Source organism: Conger conger, chromosome 14 (assembly GCF_963514075.1).
Source record: "Conger conger chromosome 14, fConCon1.1, whole genome shotgun sequence".
Taxonomy (NCBI): Eukaryota; Metazoa; Chordata; class Actinopteri; order Anguilliformes; family Congridae; genus Conger; species Conger conger.
The window spans coordinates 36186288-36202768 of record NC_083773.1 but is presented as its reverse complement, the minus strand read 5'-3'; the positions used below and the strand labels follow the sequence as shown (position 1 = coordinate 36202768).

Below are 16481 nucleotides of genomic sequence, written 5' to 3'. Positions count from 1 at the left end.
TCACAGCTGGCACCCTCCACCTTTCAGGGTGTGTGGGGCTCGGGGTCGGAGGGAGGGGGAGAAGGGCGTGTGGAAGACGCGGGGTGGGCGCGTTCGTTTGACGAGGCTCGTGGCTCCGCTCCTGTTTGGGCGAGGACCCGGAGTTTCCACATCACGACACTTTTCTGGATGACGAATGTAGGTGGAGGAAAGAGAGGGAAAGAAAGTGAGAGAAAGTGAGAGAGGGAGAGAGGGAGGGAGAGAGAAGGGGGAGAGGATAAAGAGAAAGGAGAAATATCGATGAGAGGGAGGGAGACTTTGACTTTGAGGGAGAGAGAGGCAAAGAGAGAAGGAACAGGGAAGAGAGGGAAGGAAAGGAAGAGAGAAAGTAAGAGGAGAGAAGGGGAGAGAGAAGGGACATAGAGAAAAAGGAAAGATACTGTGAAAGAGAGGCAGAGACGGATTGAGAGAGAGAACGAGAGAGAGAGAGAGAGCGTGAGAGAGAGCGTGAGAGAGAGAGCGTGAGAGAGAGAGACAGAGAGAGAGAGAGAGAGAGAGTTCACTGGGTATGCAGAACACAAGTAGTATTTGATGCGTCCGGCCTTTTTTTTTTTTCTGTGCGAAAGCTGGTTCTTGGAATCATGTGTCATTTCTGCCTCCCGGAGCAGCTCAGCTGAGAGACTCTGCTATCAGGAAGGAGCAGACACACACACTTATACACACACACACACGCACACACACACACGCTTGCACGTGTATGCACTCCAAGAGCACTGGAGATGAGGAAAGGGACAAACATAACTTCAGCCAGAAGCACAACGACTCTGGGATAGGACTGCTTTCACCAGGTAAGTGCAAACAATGCAGTCTCTCTCTCTCTCTCTCTCTCTCACACACACACACACACACATACACACACACTCTCTCTCTCTCTCTCAGTGTTGTTAATGTTCAATTGCTTTGACACTTCTGGATGTCACAGTTTTCCCACCCGAGATCTCTGCTGGATACTGGGTTAAAATATGTTCATAGAGATACGGCGTTTGTTTCCCGCTGTGGAGTGAAACAGACTTTCTGGGCTTTGTGTGACTGTGGAGGAAAGATGTTTATGATGTCAAGATGTTCATAGTTTCTCATGGCCCCCTTGGGCTGCGGTTCGCCAAATTAAATATAAACAAGGCATTCTGCTCCGAATTGGTTTTCTCTGAGCCTGTGAGGTTGGTGTGTATAGAAATGCCCGTCACATCGTGACCAGAACCGTTAAACGTTGTGCCTTTTAACAGGTTTAACAGGCTCTTGTTTATTTTCTAAGTGCTGGCACGTGTTTCTGGAAACTGACAGTCAGTCTGTGTCCCCCCAGACTTCAGGAACAGAGCAGGCTTGCGGTATTTTAGAGTTGTTCCACAGGTGGGTGGTAGCAAAGTATTTTAACAGTAACCCCCCACACACGGGCATGCGCGCACACACACCCACACACACACACACACACAGGCAGAGGCAAAGCCAGTAAATGTGTGAACACACTAACTGTGTAGACGTACGGGGCGGGATGCTAAAACGTGAATAACCGTATTTCAAGGAGCTTTCAGGGACGCTGAAATTAGAAACGTGGAGCGTGAGAGATTCTGACAGGTTCCACAGCACTCTCAAAGACTGGGATCAGACTCCTTTTTCATTTACACGGTGGAGCGGCGATATTTTACCGCAACCCATCCCTTACCAACCCCAAACCCCCACCCAGCCCCTCGACACCTCCTGACCCTTGAGTAGCTATGCCCTTCTGTGAGAACCTGAAACCGAATTCCTGATCAAACTGCTTGCTTATGAAACGTGAAACTCAGAAATAAGGGAAAATCCAAACCGCTAATGTTCCCGTCCGGACTACGCACTCTCCGCTGAAGGAGTGGACATAGCCAATTTGTGGAAGAAATCCATCCAACGTGAATAAAGTCAGTAGTCCTCCAGACCTCGGATTAGGGGAGCTATCTGGATACGCAGACAAGTATCGGCCTATATGTGAGATGGATAAGTAAAGTGAAAGAGAAGTTATGTCTCCGTATAATCAGCATGAAATCATTTAAATTTGACTCGGTCGGACATTGAACGGTACAACCTCAATGCAACATGACTCCGCAGAACAAAGACGTTTGGTTCTTCCTCAGCATTTTTGGATATGGTTAAATTATAGGATGAGATTATAGTATGAAATAGATATGCAATGAACAAAGACAATTTTGTTGGATGAAGCCACAAGAGATAAAAGAAAAGCATGATGAAGAGTCCACAATCTCCTCTATCAACATGTAGTACGCAATATCATTTTAAGGGATTTTCATCGACATGGATGAGCTCCAAGATTATCAATCTCACACCTCCGGTCCAAGCAAAACATTTTCCTCATATTATTAAAATGTGCAATGCAATTCTGCCTGGCTGCTTTACAGCACGAACCGTCAACCAATCATTTTTACGAGCATAGGGATGAAATGAGTTTAATTTTGTGCGGTTTATCAATGTCGCATTAAATCAGCCGGACTTGTGACAGTAAGGATCTTGCCAGGTCTTGACCTTGCCCCATCACTCTGGTGCATTGTTGATATTCTTAAAACATAAAGTTAAAAACGGAGTTGAGATTACCTACACCAACCAACCAAGGGCAGTCACCATGATCACCACCGTGATCGCTAGTCTGTAACACGGAAAGTCGGTTTGGCAACTTTTCTGTTTTAAAAAATGAAAAATTATGTGCTGTGAATTGCCACGGTCCATTACAATGATGTTATGAAGTTTAATGCCCCAAAAGCCTTACATCTGGTCATTTAGCTAAATGAAGTTGTTATGTATCTTGCTTCCTTGCTGTCAGATGGAGCACGTGTCTGTCATTCTCCTATGAGCTTTTACACATTATAGCCTACCGTAAAACTTTTTTCTGTATCATGGAATGAAACGAATAAACCTGAACCATGTTATTTTTTATGTTACGACATACACAGCACAGTAGAGACATGCAGTTTTAGATGGAATAATTGTATTAACGTAGTAAAGAAAATGCTCACAACAAAAAACAATCAGAGGATAAGTCATTCTCACACAGGCAATACATGGCCAGCCTACATGACTGGTAGGCTATAAATCATTGAGTTTGAGTTTCAGATATAGTTTCGTGATGATGTGGTCCAAACTGCAACATTCTTGGCTCTCAAAACTCATACACACGTTATTTATCGAGCTGACTAAGATTTTTCTGGCATTCTGTCATTAGATCAAGGGGACACAGAGAGGGAAGCCAATTTGAGTTCAATTCCAAGCTCATTTCAGGAAGTATGTTTCACACATGTTTTAAGTAGCAGAGGCAGAGAAGCTCCAGTATAGCTACTTCTGGTGTTGAGATCCAGGCTTGATGCAGTGTTGGATCAAGAGACTATATGGGCTGAATGGCCAGTTCTCCTCATTATACACTCAGCACTTTATTTGGTATATATTTTTAAGACTTATTAAGTCTTCTGCTGCTGTAGCCTATCCATTTAGAGGTTTGATGTGTTGTGTGTTCAGAGATGCTCCACTTCATACAGCACCACAGTCGTAATTTGAGGTTATTTGCGATACTGTCACTTTCCTGTCAGCTTTGACCAGTCTGGCCATTCTCCTCTGACCTCTCTCATTATATATTCTCGTTGTTATTATGTTCTAGATGGGCTTAATTGCCTGATGTATTGTTATGTATTGTCATGTCCTCACATAATTCATACATGAGCAGAGACTAATGAATTAATTGACCGAAATTTCACATTTGGTTTTACAGTACGCGGTTAAAAAGTGTTTCGGGGACGGCCGGTGCGGTTCTAACTGAAGCGTCAGGTGAAGCTCGTCTCCTCAGACAGAGACGCGCGTTGCACACGCACACGCACACAGCCTGGGGAAGGGGGCCTATCAGCTCTGTGCATGCGTGGGTGGGCTGTCAGAGACCAGGCCCTGCGGCGCTGAGATAGCGCCTGCCTGGCCCTCCCTGTCAGTGTGAGACGCGTAATCTGAACCACACTCAACAGGGTCTGAACCGCACTTAACAGGGTCTGAACCGCACTTAACAGGGTCTGAACTGCAGTCAGCCTCCTCTACTGACCGAGCTCAGGAGTCCTGGTGCCCTGTACTGGTGTTAAATATATTATAGCAGTATTTAATTAACTCTATCAATGATAAGTGAACTCTAGCACCACCTGACTGCGTCACACGCACTTAACAAGGACCGCAGTCTGACTGTCAGCCTCCTCCACTGACCGAGCTCATGATGGTGCCCTGTACAGCAGAGAAAAATGACTAAATCAACAAAATAATTAAATCAACTCTAACAGTGTTATTAGTGTCAGTGTGTTGAATGATCTACTCTGACCGTGTTAAATGAGCTATAGCACCATTAAATCAACTCTAGTAGTGTTCAATTAACTCTAGCACTGTAAGATCAACTCTAACAGTTCTGAATCAACTCTAACACTTTGAAATCAACTCTTACATTGTTACAACAGTGTGAGCAGTGTTGGATGATCTCTAACAGTGTTAAATAAACTCTGGCACTGTTAAATCAATTCTAGATCTGTTGATTCAAACTTTAAAGTGTTGGTTTATGTCCAACAGTGTTAAATCAGCTATAGTGGCATTAAAACGACAGTGTTAAGTTATCTCCAGCAGTTTAAAATAAGCTCTTCACAGAGTCCAAAGGTGACACTATTAGAGTTAAAAGTACTCTCAGAGGTTATTTTACACTGAAGATTTTGCTGTGTAGAGGGTCTCAAACAACGTTCTGAGAGACCCACTTTGCAAGCTGGTTTTTGTCACATCCAGGATAGCAATGAAGGCAGCTGAAAAACATGCATTTCATTTCTTCCATTTAAAAAAAGAAAATTCAACATAACACAATGCAGGTTCTGCCCATTGGTGTAGCGACAGTCTTCAGGTGTTCACACTTTCAGGAATTAGAACAGTAGAACATCTTGGAATTCACCTGGCAGTCTGTAATCAAATGAGTCATTTTAGCCAAAGACATTTTCAAAATTGCATTCCATATGGGAAGCAAACGCCACAGGAGATAAAGATAAGCAAGTTACACTCAAATAAGCGGCACCATCAAGGAACACCCAGCCAGATAAAGGGCGAGAAAGGTTATTCTTTGAAATAGACGCATTAAAGTGAAGCCTGAAGATCTAAAAGTGTCTTAATAAGGCCAATACACACGGTGGGCCCATGAGGCTGAGTTTGCAAACCCCTGGATTGGAGGCCTTGGGTGCTGTGGTGGAGCAGATTCTCTGAACAGCTACTGTGTCTGAATGCTCTGACTGTCTGTGAATTTAGGGCAAGCAGAGGGGCATGACTTGGTTTATCTATTCGATTAGAATGTTTCTCAGAGGGTAGTGGTGACCAATGCAGCAGAAAGTGAGACATTTCACCCTGTGCTTCCAGTATTAGAATACAGTGGATTTAAACCCTGAAAGTTCATAAAGATTGTGCTTCCCAATAGGGGCCCTCAAGCAGACAGTTATGCTTGATGTTGTTAAATGCTGCTTTGATAATTATTCCGGATAGCTAAGAAGGTGATCCCAGTGTCATAGGGGCTTTGTGAGGCTATAAGATTAGCACAGGGAAGAACTGGATTCCAGTGATACTGATGCTGAAAATGCAGACACACAATGCTATGTAGTCACATCATGCTATGTAGTTACACAGCCAAATAATGCTATGGAGCCATACAATATTATGTACTCACACAATGCTATGTACTGTAGTTATATAATGAAGGCTAGTCAGGCATAGTGCCACAGGAGACAGCCTATAAGGACTATAATGGGATCTGCTCATAATTCCATCAACAAGATGGCTGACCCTGGCTATGTTTATTCTGTGCCTACAGTACAGTGAAAGGAGTGGCTGAAGGCCTCTTGGATGCCTGTGGAAAATGTCTGATGCATGTACTGTACTGTGCTCTCCTGCTGCATGTCAAAGTCACCCACCGCCCTGTCATCTCCAGTGATGTCACAAGGGGGAGTGGCTAAGGCCCTGCTATGTGTGTTCCAATAATCTCAATTCTAAACCAGCACTTCCTCTGGTTAGAAGCAAGGATATGGGTAGGAGTTGTGACTGCCTGCTGTTTCATGCGCATTTAAAAGGGGTGGCTTGAATATTTCATGGCACTTTTCTTTAGCAGTTCTTCTTATTGCTGTTCAAAACAGCTCTTTTCTGTAAGCCAGTTGTAAGCCTATGTCTCTGGCGGGTTTTTCTCAAGTTCATAATAGCTTTCTTTCACTTCCATTGGTGCAACTCTGGTCCTCATGTTGACAGACTCCAAAGGCTATTAAAAGCCAAGAATCAAGACCAATATCTGCACTCAGGAAGAGATTGAACACACCTGACTATTCAGAAACACCTGTGAAGCAATTTGTCCCAAATATTATGGTGCCCTGAAATGAAGGGACTATGTAGAAAAAGGGCTGTAATTCCTACACAGATCACCCAATATGGATGTGTACTCTTACAGTAAATCTGACAGTCTACACCTTAACCTCATATTCGTGGTATGTCCAAATATTTATGGGCTGCACTGTATGACTCACTGCTGTGAAATATATTGATGTATTATTAAAAGAATCCATGTTTGTACAACATATCGCAGTATATTCAGTTTCCACAATGGCAGGCCTTTGAGTTATGCAAACTTGCCCCCAATGGAGATTCAGTTTTATTTTTCAGATTTTTTCTTGTCCCTGAAACATGAGTCAATCACTAAAGTAAAATGAGACGAGTTGCAGAGGAAGGTCGGGGAAGGCGACCTGGTGAATTTGCACATCAAACTAGAACCAACATGGGCGTCCTGCTGGCCAGGGGTACTCAGAGAGGTAGATGGCTAACAGCCAGTGTCAGCTGAAGCATTCCCATGATTCTCTGCTCACACTGTGGGCAATAGTGAGTGGGGAGCTCGTAATTGGACAGTTCCTCTTCATGCCAGGGTTGAATTTGCTTTTGATTGGATGTCAGACCGCTATCACTCTTGGCGCATTGCGCAGCTGACTATGGTAAGATCTGCAAGTCTAACAAGATGTCCTAGCCCAGAATGCTAATTGGCTGAATCTGAAACATACAGGTCAGATGTATTTTCTCCCAATTGACTCATAGCTAAAAACCAAATTAACATATTCATGGTGCTCCGACACCTGACTAAACTGATCCACAATCATCACTGGCATTGTCTGGATTTAGGGTCCATCCACACACTGGAACAGAGCCTTAACAGATACCAGACCATAGGGCCCATCTACACACTGGAACAGTGGAAGTTGAGCTCTGTTCTGCTTGCCTAAAGGCCACAGCAGGAAACATTCATAAGTCTGTGTTTCCTCAGCATTAGCGCAATGTGCGGATAATTGAAGGGGAATTTTAGCACACCCTGAATACAGCCGTGTCCAGCACGTCTGGGTAAATGGGAATTTATGACCCTGCCTCAGCCTTCCTTACAGCGTCCTACACGTGTGCTTGTGTACACGCGTGTGCACATGGGCCAATGTGTCAAACACGCTGTGTGTTTTATGGGCTGGGAAATGTGAGAGAAGCAGAATTCTTTCCCTAATCTGTGGCCACTTGCGACCCAAAGAGTGCTCCGTATGTGGATATGACACGGATGAAGCTCTACGCGTGAACTCTTCACACAGCTGTACCAGACTGTAGAGAAAACTGTCAGGGATCATCTCAAATGAGAGTGCAATTTTTATATCAGCGGGGACATTGTGCAAATTGACCGGGTGTCTTAACAGAGTTAAGCTGAGAAGTAAAAACAATGAATTGTGCCTTTTATCAACATAAATTGATCCCAGCTTCACTCAAACCTGCCTCTCATGGAAAAACTGGTTTAGTTTATCTTTCAGTACAGCAGAACCCTTGAGTCTTGGCTGGTCAGTAAATTTGTGAGAATTTGTAAATATTCATAGTTATAGTGTCATAAAAAATGAAGCAAAGCAAATATGCAGCTAAAGACTAAATGTGTAAAAACCAATGCATTAAGAGATGGAGGATCATCCTAACAATTATATAATTATTATCATGTTATTAATAGCATTATTAATGTAATGTATACAATTTCTGAATATATAATATATGTATCACAAATATTGTATTCATAAGATTGAGATTCACTTATCAATAACATTTTTAATAGTGCCATTCAGAAGTCATTTTGTCATTGCTACTTAATATGGATGTAATTGTTTGTAAAATGGCTGCCTCTTGCTTGACTTGGTAGTTATACATCATCAGCAGAAACATTCATTACCCTTTTAACTGGAAGAACACAGATGTGATTGGTTAGCTAGCTGGAAAGCTTGTGATAGTTGTAAATTTCTTGCTGACTGCCACAAAAGATGTTGCCAATCGGTGAAGCGCTTGCAAATGCATTAACACTCAGAATGGAATTTTGACCTTAAAATATTAACCTTGATATATGATTTATTGATATTTGATGCATTTCGGGGTTTGCATGTTGAGTTTGTAATACGAATCAGCTTGATTACGTTGCATACTGAGTTTGTAAAATGAATCAGCGTGATTACGTTGTCATAACAGAAATGTTTCAAATTCCCATCTCCTAGTATTTCCTGTCAGAGGCCAGGGTTGTTTTGGAAAGACAGAGGATAATCAGAGCTCTGGGAAGGGGTTTCAGGGTTGGGTGTCTAAGTGACCAGGTGCAAAAGTACAGTGCACACTGAGGAGTCTATTTATTAGGCACGACTTTCCCACAAATCCTTACAGGCACACATACATACACACACACACACATGCGAACACACACACAAGCATACACACAAGCGAACAGGCACACATACACACACACTTATACACACACTCAAACACTCAAATAAAAGATGGGGGGTGTTCTCTGTCAGTGGGAATGAAAGAAAACTGAATTCAAAAGCAGACATGTCTTCTGACAAATGCATTTTTGTGCACAAACATCCACTTGAAGAAAAATGACTTGCATTTTAAAATAAATAATAATAAATAAGTAATAAATGGCGAAGGTGATCACATCCGCATATCTCTGGACACTGAGAAGTCAACAGATGGCACAGACTGATTGCGCATTTATTTCCTCTGCATGGAAAATCGATTACTTCTGATTTAAAAGTTATTCTTGCCAACTCTATGTACCATGATGCCACAAATCACAGCTCAATCAAGGATTTCATCAACCAATGCCTGTCGATCAACAATGTAACTGCACTCGGACAATGCAAGTACACTAACATGCAATAAGAATAGGCCTACAATGGCCCTGTCAAAGGCTTGATGCCAAACACAGTTCATTCAAGTTGCAAGGCTCATGTTGTGACCACTGGCCAGTGGCATTTGGGCAAGTTGAGAAATTCCTTGGAGCAGTCAAATGGATCTCTGAGTGTTTTATGAGCTGAAAGTTGCACTACACTGCAGTTCTGAGGCCTATGATAGAGCAAGGTCAGACTTTACACTCTGAACGATGCGGCCATTGGCATTCACATACTCAGGACTTCTGTTTCTACACCAAAGTGTACCTGGACATCACATCCAATACTGCCGTGCTGCTGACCTGGGTCAAATACATCGTTGTTTTTGATTCAAATACCTTTTTGTGCTCGATTGATCCTGCCTGGTCCAATTGAGTGAACCAGAAGGTGAGGTTTGCGCTTTTTGAGAGTATTTCATTTTTTCCATTACACAAGAGAACCTCAGAAAAGCCCAAGAAAGTATTTGAACCCAAAACATTTATGTATTTCCCCCAGGTCTGCTGTGTTGGCAGACCTAGGGGAGTTGATGTATTCCAACGGCTTAGGGGCATCGGCATGTTTGCGGAAGATGAAAAAAGTCTGCTTGAATGATCAGTTTTGAATAGCAAACAATAGAGACACAGCACAGTAAAATTAATATTGATTGTGTTCAAAGAATAAACTTTCAAAAAACATGCACTCTGAATGAAACCCAATTCTTTCAACACAATCTTTGGAACACAAACAAGGCGCTGCATTGACACAATACTCAAGGAATTCTGGGATAGAGGTGAAAAAAAAATGATAATAATGATAATTGACTGTCAAGAAGGCTCTATTTAACTGTTGCTGAGGGATGGCTGAAAAAACATAAACTTGAGTCATGATGGATAAACAGCGATGTATGAACGCAGAATACACACCAAAAAATACACACAGAAACATCTTAGACCACATTTTACAGAGCAGACTGTTCCCAGCAATCACAAAACATTCCCACGGTATCACTGTTGTGTAATGGCAATGTTGCAACATTGACTATAGATTTCAGTATTCAGATATTTCGTCTGAGCTGGACTGTGTTGTACACACACAAGGGCAGAGCAGCAGCAGCAGACCGGCTCACACCTGAAACCCATCAGTAGTTCCTCACAAACAGGATGCAAAATTGCCCTAGCGCTGTGATTCATTCAAATAAAGAATGCAACTTTAATATGAACACCGAAGAAACCTTAAATGAACTCTCTCTCTCTCTCTCTCTCTCTCTCTCTCTCTCTCTCTCTCTCTCTCTCTCTCTCTCTCTCTCTCTCTCTCTCTCTCTCTCTTTCTCTCTCTTGCATCTGTTGATGCTATGGTCAGACCACCAGTTTAAGCCCCATTCTTATGTGTTGCATTGCCTGACATACATTAAAGGGGAATTCCACCGCAAAGCTACATTGAGCTCATTTAACAGATAAAGGCATAACTGATTCATTCTTGCTGTGTGGCTGGACAACGAATTTTCTGTACAGAGATATTGGCATTAAAAGTGCACATGTTGGTGGAGGTGTACGTCATCTACCCTTCTACAAGTGTAAGCTGGTTATTTGAAATTTGCGGATAGCTTTGGTTAATCTGTGTTTATTCTTGACCACAATCAGGATTACAGTGATCCCTCAGTCTGAACTTTCAGCTGTAATACAATCTCCATTGGCTCCCATTCAGGGATTTTTCATGAGGTGTAGGGGTTGCAAGCAAGTTTTCATGTTTTAAGAGCTGGGTATATTTCACCCCTAACTAAAGAAACAGGGATAAAAACGTACACACACACACACACACACACACATACACACATACACACAGTACCACATTACACACACACAAACACACACACACACACACACACACACAACCACATTACACACACACATACACACAGTACCACATTACACACACACACACACACACACACACATACACACAGTACCACATTACACACACACACACACACACACAGTACCACATTACACACACACACACACACACACACACTGCCACATTTCCAGACATAGCCAAAAACAGCAGCTCACACTGTTTTGCCAGATGCAGTTGGCGTAGGGTGTCCATCCTCAGTTTTAAATCCTACCTCTCACCGCAAAGCCCTAAATCAGCCCCATCATCGTCTGCATGTTTCCTGACATACCTGCACTCTCTCAAGACAACCAGCTAGACTGCCGTGAAGAGCTTAAGGATAAATGTGCTTGTGTCAACATTTGACAGTGTGTACGCTTGTGTAAGGTGTCAGGAGAAAGACGTCAAACATGCTTATCTTTCCGGGTGCAATTTAGCCAACCAAAGAGGGCCAGAAGGTGGGCGTTTCGAGTATTTCCTAGGTTCCAATACACCGGACAAGCTCAGTAAAGTGCAGAAAAGTATTTGAATCAGCTATTGGGCCCTTGAGCAAGGCCGAGAGCGGAAATGTCTGTTGTAGATATATGGATGGGACATTGAGAGCTGAGCTGTGGCAGAACCCAGTGCTACAGTCTGGTAGGACTGTGGCTTTATGTTACAGGATTAGCAATAAGATTTAACAGGCAGTTCAGTTGATGTGGCTTTTTGTAGCGAGAGGGCCAGGCGGGGGGAGCTGTGTGTGTGTGAGCGTGTCTGGCAGAGAGAAAGATAGAGAGAGATGTGTATGTGTGCATGTAGGTGTGTATGTGTGTGTGAGTGTGTGTGTGTGTGTGTGTGTGTGTGTGTTTGAATCAGCAGGGGCCCTCGTGTGGACTTTAGGTCCAGGGGGACGGCGCTTTGTGACCTCACTGAGATTTATGGGATTTCTTCATCACTGGCCTCTCTCTGGAACTGCAGCCATACGGAACGGCTTTATCACTCTCCCTCACACACACATGCATACACACACTCACACACACACACACATACACACACTCACACACACATACACACAAACAAACACACACACACACACACACATACACACCTACATGCACACATACACACACACACATATACATACACACATACATACACACACACATACACATATACACAAATACACACACACATACACAAATACACACACATAAACACACACACACACACACATGCATACACACACATGCACACCTACACATACACACATACACCCAAACCCACAGACACACACACATAAACACTCACACACATCTCCTCACACACACATATCTGCACATAAACACACACATCTGCACATTAATGCACGCCTCGTGCACATGTGCACGTTAAACGCACATGCACACACATACAGTACACACACGCAAACACATTTCTCACACACAAAATCAAACACACACACACACACACACTTCTAGCTCACATGCACACACAAACATTCAAACAGACACACTAAACTAAACAGCAGATTCACTCTCAACTCAATGTGCAAAGCTGATATCCATCATCCAGCACTTTTCTGCAGGTCCATACTACGGCACAGAACAGTAACCCAAAGCCCAGCTCCAACGTTCACTTATCATACAGTACTGTGCAAAAGCTTTAGGCAGGTGTGAAAAAATGCTGTAAAGTAATAATTCTTTCAAAAATATAAATGTTAATAATTTATTTTTATCAATGAACAAAATGCAATGTGAGTGAACAGAAGAAAAATCTAAATCAAATCAATATCAGGTGTGACCACCCTTTGCCTTTAAACCAGCATCAAGTCTTCTAGGTACACTTGAACAAAGTCAGGGATTTTGTAGGCATATAGTCAGGTGTGTGATTAACCAATTATACCAAACAGGAGCTAATGATCATCAATTTAATATGTGGGTTGAAACACAATCATTAACTGAAATGGAAACAACTGTCTATGAGGGTTAAAACTGGAAGAGGAACAGCCAAACTCTGCTTCCAAGGTGAAGTTGCTGAAGACGGTTTAATGTCAGAAGTCATACACCATGGCAAGACTGAGCACAGCAAAAAGGCACAAGGTAGTTATACTGCATCAGCAAGGTCTCTCCCAGGCAGAAATTTCAAGGCAGACAGGGGTTTCCAAATGTGCTGTCCAAGCTCTGTTGAAGAAGACACAGTGTTTGGCCAAGGAAACTTAGTGCAGCAGATGAAAGTCACATCATGCTTACTTCCCTTCACATTTGGTCCAGCAGTGCCATCAGCTCAGAATTGGCAGAAACCAGTGGGACCCAGGTACACCCATCTACTGTGCGGAAAAGTCTGGTCAGAAGTGGTCTTCATGGAAGAATTGCGGCCAAAAAACCATACCTCCAACGTGGAAACAAGGCCAAGCGACTCAACTATGCACGAAAACACAGGAACTAGGGTGCAGAAAAATGGCAGCAGGTTCTCTGGACTGTTGAAATATTTGGCTGTAGCAGGAGGCAGTTTGTTTGCCGAAGGGCTGGAGAGCGGTACAAGAATGAGTGTCTGCAGGCAACAGTGAAGCATGGTGGAGGTTCCTTGTAAGTTTGGGGCTGCATTTCTGCAAATGGAGTTGGGGATTTGGTCAGAATTAATGGTCTCCTCAATGCTGAGAAGTACAGGCAGATACTTATCCATCATGCACTACCAGCAGGGAGGCATCTGATTGGCCCCAAATTTATTATGCAGCAGGACAATGACCCCAAACATGCCTATGTCATTAAGAACTATCTTCAGCTTGAAGATGAACAAGGAGTCCTGGAAGTGATGGTACGGCCCCCACAGATCCCTGATCTCAACATCATCTAGTCTGTCTGGGATTACATGAAAAAATGTAACTGTTGGTTGTAGCAGCAGCAATAGTGTAGACCAGTCAGTCACATACTGGTCACAAACTGGTCACAAACACCCTTGCTTTCTTTCAACGCTTTGGACACCCCCTTCCACTGAATTGTGGGTAACTCATCCAAACTCTTCACGGTCTCTGAAGCAGAAAATGTCTCCCATGTTGCCACCAGTTTCTGATTTGGATGCTTCCTGCAGGGTCTGTGTGAGGGGAACGTGCTTTAAGTTAACCTACTGTCAAGGGTAGCAATGCTAGGAATGGTAAAACTTAGAGAGCAGTCCCAACGCTGAATCTACACAGGATTTATTTATCACAGACACAAACCCGCGTAACTGCTAGCAACCCAGAGTGAAATATCATACTTAAGCAGCCAAGAATTTAAATTACGGACGGGGTGAATTAGGAAGGAGCGTATTTCTGTCCTGCCGCTTCACCTCACAGCTGTGTTGTGAAACTCATGAAAACAAAGACCAATGTTGGCCAGAAGAGCTGAACCCGTCCTGCTGAACACACAGCCTGCTCTCTGAATTCCTCTGTCCACCTGCACCCTCCTGGGACCTGTCCCTCATTCCCCATCTCCCTCTCTCTCTCTCTCTCTCTCTCTCATTCCCCATCTCCCTCTCTCTCTCCCTCTCTCTCATTCCCCATCTCCCTCTCTCTCTCTCTCATTCCCCATCTCCCTCTCTCTCTCCCTCTCTCTCATTCCCCATCTCCCTCTCTCTCTCTCTCTCATTCCCCATCTCTCTCTCGCTCTTTCATTCCCCATCTCTCTCTCGGTCTCTCATTCCCCATCTCTCTCTCTCTCTCATTCCTCATTTCTCTCTCTCATTCCCCATCTCTCTCACTCACTCTCTCATTCTGCATCTCTCTCACTCTCTCATTGCCCATCTCTCTCTCACTCTCGCTCTCTCTTAATTTTCAATGTCAACGTGCTTTACAATGAACAACAATAATAAAAGTAAGAGTAAGAGTACGAGTGTAAATAAAAGTACACTCTTCTGAAAAAACAGCTCAAGCTAGGTTTTGAATGAGCTGGTAGCTGGTTGACCAATTCAGATCAGCTCCACACTCAAATTGGTTTGACCAGCTCAAGCTATGTTTTAAAACAACATGGAGCTGGTAATTTAAGGTGGTCATTGCTACATTTTACCACTGGGCACCATAATAACATCTCTACAACTTGTTAACTAATATATTATATGCACATAAAACATAAACAACAACTTACTACAGCATACATCTCTCTCTCTGTTTTACCTTCTAATCTCTTTTAAAGATGCTCCAGCACAGGGTCTGCTGCGACCTGTGAGTGTAATTTCTGTGCGCTAATTCGAGGTCCTCTCTTTGAGGAGCCGTGCGCAGAACTGTCTCAGTGAGACAATGGTGACACACACCGGCCTCCTCCCAAACGTGCTCGGGGCCGTACAGGCAGCAATTCCCTTTCCGTACGGAGCAGAGAGCCTGGGAGTTACGTGGTATCCGCGCCCTCTTCACTCGAGCATCTCCGCTAAGTCGACAGGCGCTTCGCTCACGGCATTACGACAACCTCTTCGGTCCGCCGTTGCCCACCGGCCGAGCTCCAGGAAGTTCGAGTCGTCCGCGGGGACCGGCTTCGTCGGAGCAAAGGCTCGGTCGTGACTAAGCCTCTCCGGAGGACTCTCGTTTCACCCCGAGAAAAAAACAAAAAACAACATCATAAGAAAACATCGGGCAGAGGGGGAAGAACTCTAACTCAACAACTCAGCGCAGGAACAAAGCGTGGGCTATGCTGCTCTAGCCCACGCTCCGTAAAACACCCTCACTGACATCGCCCGGCTATCTGAAGATCTCAGATTAAAATGATAGATATCAACATTCCTTTGTAGTATATGGCTGTTGTGACATCATGAAAAGCCAAGCAGGTCAAAGGTCAGGTTAGTGTCACAGGATGTTTTCTTACGGAATGGATGTACTGCCATATGCAAACACCCACACATAACTACATAAACACACACACACACACACACACACACAAACCAAAGCTTTCCGGCCATGCACACATACACACATGCAAACATGCTTATGCACAGATACACACACACACACACACACACACATAAAGGCACTCATGCCTCAAGCACACAAATTTACATGCCTACATTCAATACAAACACTGAAAACACACATGTACAGGCACACACACACACACACACACACACTTCCGGACTCTGTACAGCATTCCTTTCGCCGTTTTTCTCACGGAGTCCATTTTGGGGAATGACCCCCCCACCCCTCCCCTCCAGTGTCTCTGGGGTCGTGTTCCAAAAAGTGCTGAAACTCAACCGATAAGCCTTCCCATCAGCGGACCGGCTCCAGAACACTGCCCTCCCTGAGGAATCCAGTTACCCTGAAGCCCCTGAGACTCCCGCGCCACCGAACGGCATGGCCCGGCGGCCTTGCGTTTCAAGTCGACTCTAAATTACACGAAA

The 16481-nt window shown here is 43.9% G+C and overlaps 1 protein-coding gene across 1 annotated transcript in view; it reads left to right on the top strand.

Annotated features, from left to right (window-relative positions):
- Window positions 1-249: 249 nt before the first annotated feature.
- Window positions 250-16481, top strand: part of ripor3 (RIPOR family member 3) — a 54185-nt gene continuing 37953 nt past the window's right edge. The window contains exon 1 of the mRNA XM_061218788.1: window positions 250-827. The gene's annotated coding sequence lies outside the window, so the exon portion shown is untranslated. The remainder of the gene's footprint in view (window positions 828-16481) is intronic.